Source organism: Cololabis saira, unplaced genomic scaffold (genome assembly GCF_033807715.1).
Source record: "Cololabis saira isolate AMF1-May2022 unplaced genomic scaffold, fColSai1.1 scf039, whole genome shotgun sequence".
Lineage (NCBI taxonomy): Eukaryota > Metazoa > Chordata > Actinopteri > Beloniformes > Belonidae > Cololabis > Cololabis saira.
The window spans coordinates 157501-160000 of NW_026906203.1; the positions used below are offsets into that span (position 1 = coordinate 157501).

At 46.0% G+C, this 2500-nt stretch overlaps 8 non-coding genes across 8 annotated transcripts; all 8 read left to right on the forward strand.

Moving 5' to 3' along the window:
- Positions 1–30: 30 nt before the first annotated feature.
- Positions 31–149, forward strand: LOC133430991 (5S ribosomal RNA). Its single transcript, XR_009775392.1, has one exon. It is a non-coding gene; the product is annotated as a 5S ribosomal RNA (ribosomal RNA).
- A 199-nt stretch (positions 150–348) lies between these two features.
- Positions 349–467, forward strand: LOC133430462 (5S ribosomal RNA). The gene has a single exon (XR_009774926.1). It is a non-coding gene; the product is annotated as a 5S ribosomal RNA (ribosomal RNA).
- A 216-nt stretch (positions 468–683) lies between these two features.
- On the forward strand, positions 684–802 carry LOC133430711 (5S ribosomal RNA). The gene has a single exon (XR_009775163.1). It is a non-coding gene; the product is annotated as a 5S ribosomal RNA (ribosomal RNA).
- Positions 803–1001: 199 nt separating this feature from the next.
- Positions 1002–1120, forward strand: LOC133431228 (5S ribosomal RNA). Its single transcript, XR_009775619.1, has one exon. It is a non-coding gene; the product is annotated as a 5S ribosomal RNA (ribosomal RNA).
- A 199-nt stretch (positions 1121–1319) lies between these two features.
- On the forward strand, positions 1320–1438 carry LOC133430722 (5S ribosomal RNA). Its single transcript, XR_009775174.1, has one exon. It is a non-coding gene; the product is annotated as a 5S ribosomal RNA (ribosomal RNA).
- A 199-nt stretch (positions 1439–1637) lies between these two features.
- LOC133431098 (5S ribosomal RNA) lies at positions 1638–1756 on the forward strand. Its single transcript, XR_009775496.1, has one exon. It is a non-coding gene; the product is annotated as a 5S ribosomal RNA (ribosomal RNA).
- Positions 1757–1973: 217 nt separating this feature from the next.
- Positions 1974–2092, forward strand: LOC133430613 (5S ribosomal RNA). Its single transcript, XR_009775070.1, has one exon. It is a non-coding gene; the product is annotated as a 5S ribosomal RNA (ribosomal RNA).
- A 199-nt stretch (positions 2093–2291) lies between these two features.
- LOC133431267 (5S ribosomal RNA) lies at positions 2292–2410 on the forward strand. The gene has a single exon (XR_009775655.1). It is a non-coding gene; the product is annotated as a 5S ribosomal RNA (ribosomal RNA).
- The last annotated feature ends 90 nt before the right edge of the window (positions 2411–2500 follow it).

Sequence of the window (2500 nt, forward strand, 5' to 3'; positions counted from 1 at the left end):
ATATAAGAGGTATTTCAAGCTGCAGCTTCAGCTTACGGCCATACCAGCCTGGATGCGCCCGATCTCATCTGATCTCGGAAGCTAAGCAGGGTCGGGCCTAGTTAGTACTTGGATGGGAGACCGCCTGGGAATACCAGGTGCTGTAAGCTTTTTCAACCAGCAGAGAGCGCTCTCGCTTAATCTACCCACACATATTTCAACGTGGTAACAGCGACAGCTCACGTCCTAAAGTGTTTTGCACATGGTTAAGGCACTTTAACTCCAACAAATAAAACCAACAAATCAATGACTTATATTCTATGACTTATCTTCAACTCCATATCAGAGGTATTTCAAGCTGCAGCTTCTGCTTACGGCCATACCAGCCTGGATGCGCCCGATCTCGTCTGATCTGGGAAGCTAAGCAGGGTTGGGCCTGGTTAGTACTTGGATGGGAGACCGCCTGGGAATACCAGGTGCTGTAAGCTTTTTCAACCAGCAGAGAGCGCTCACGCTTAATCTACCCACACATATTTCAACGTGGTAACAGCGACAGCTCACGTCCTAAAGTGTTTTGCACATGGTTAAGGCACTTTAACTCCAACAAATAAGCGCTTCTAAATTATTATCACCAACAAATCAATGACTTGTATTATATACTTATCTTCAACTCCATATATGAAGTATTTCAAGCTGCAGCTTCTGCTTACGGCCATACCAGCCTGGATGCGCCCGATCTCGTCTGATCTCGGAAGCTAAGCAGGGTCGGGCCTGGTTAGTACTTGGATGGGAGACCGCCTGGGAATACCAGGTGCTGTAAGCTTTCTCAACCAGCAGAGAACGGTCTCGCTTAATCTAGCCACACATATTTCAACGTGGTAACAGCGACAGCTCACGTCCTAAAGTGTTTTGCACATGGTTAAGAAACTTTAACTCCAACAAATAAAACCAACAAATCAATGACTTATATTCTATGACTTATCTTCAACTCCATATAAGAGGTATTTCAAGCTGCAGCTTCTGCTTACGGCCATACCAGCCTGGATGCGCCCGATCTCGTCTGATCTCGGAAGCTAAGCAGGGTCGGGCCTTGTTAGTACTTGGATGGGAGACCGCCTGGGAATACCAGGTGCTGTAAGCTTTTTCAACCAGCAGAGAGCGCTCACGCTTAATCTACCCACACATATTTCAACGTGGTAACAGCGACAGCTCACGTCCTAAAGTGTTTTGCACATGGTTAAGGCACTTTAACTCCAACAAATAAAACCAACAAATCAATTACTTATATTCTATGACTTATCTTCAACTCCATATAAGAGGTATTTCAAGCAGCAGCTTCTGCTTACGGCCATACCAGCCTGGATGCGCCCGATCTCGTCTGATCTCGGAAGCTAAGCAGGGTCGGGCCTGGTTAGTACTTGGATGGGAGACCGCCTGGGAATACCAGGTGCTGTAAGCTTTTTCAACCAGCAGAGAACGCTCTCGCTTAATCTACCCACACATATTTCAACGTGGTAACAGCGACAGCTCACGTCCTAAAGTGTTTTGCACATGGTTAAGGCACTTTAACTCCAACAAATAAAACCAACAAATCAATGACTTATATTCTATGACTTATCTTCAACTCCATACAAGAGGTATTTCAAGCTGCAGCTTCTGCTTACTGCCATACCAGCCTGGATGCGCCCGATCTCGTCTGATCTCGGAAGCTAAGCAGGGTGGGGCCTGGTTAGTACTTGGATGGGAGACCGCCTGGGAATACCAGGTGCTGTAAGCTTTTTCAACCTGCAGAGAACGCTCTCGCTTAATCTAACCACATATATTTCAACGTGGTAACAGCGAAAGCTCACGTCCTAAAGTGTTTTGCACATGGTTAAGGCACTTTAACTCCAACAAATAAGCGCTTCTAAATTATTATCACCAACAAATCAATGACTTATATTATATGACTTATCTTCAACTCCATATAAGAGGTATTTCAAGCTGCAGCTTCTGCTAACGGCCATACCAGCCTGGATGCGCCCGATCTCGTCTGATCTCGGAAGCTAAGCAGGGTCGGGCCTGGTTAGTACTTGGATGGGAGACAGCCTGGGAATACCAGGTGCTGTAAGCTTTTTCAACCTGCAGAGAGCGCTCTCGCTTAATCTACCCACACATATTTCAACGTGGTAACAGCGACAGCTCACGTCCAAAAGTGTTTTGCACATGGTTAAGGCACTTTAACTCCAACAAATAAAACCAACAAATCAATTACTTATATTCTATGACTTATCTTCAACTCCATATAAGAGGTATTTCAAGCTGCAGCTTCTGCTTACGGCCATACCAGCCTGGATGCGCCCGATCTCGTCTGATCTCGGAAGCTAAGCAGGGTCGGGCCTTGTTAGTACTTGGATGGGAGACCGCCTGGGAATACCAGGTGCTGTAAGCATTTTCAACCAGCAGAGAGCGCTCTCGCTTAATCTACCCACACATATTTCAACGTGGTAACAGTGACAGCTCACGTCCTAAAGTATTTTTC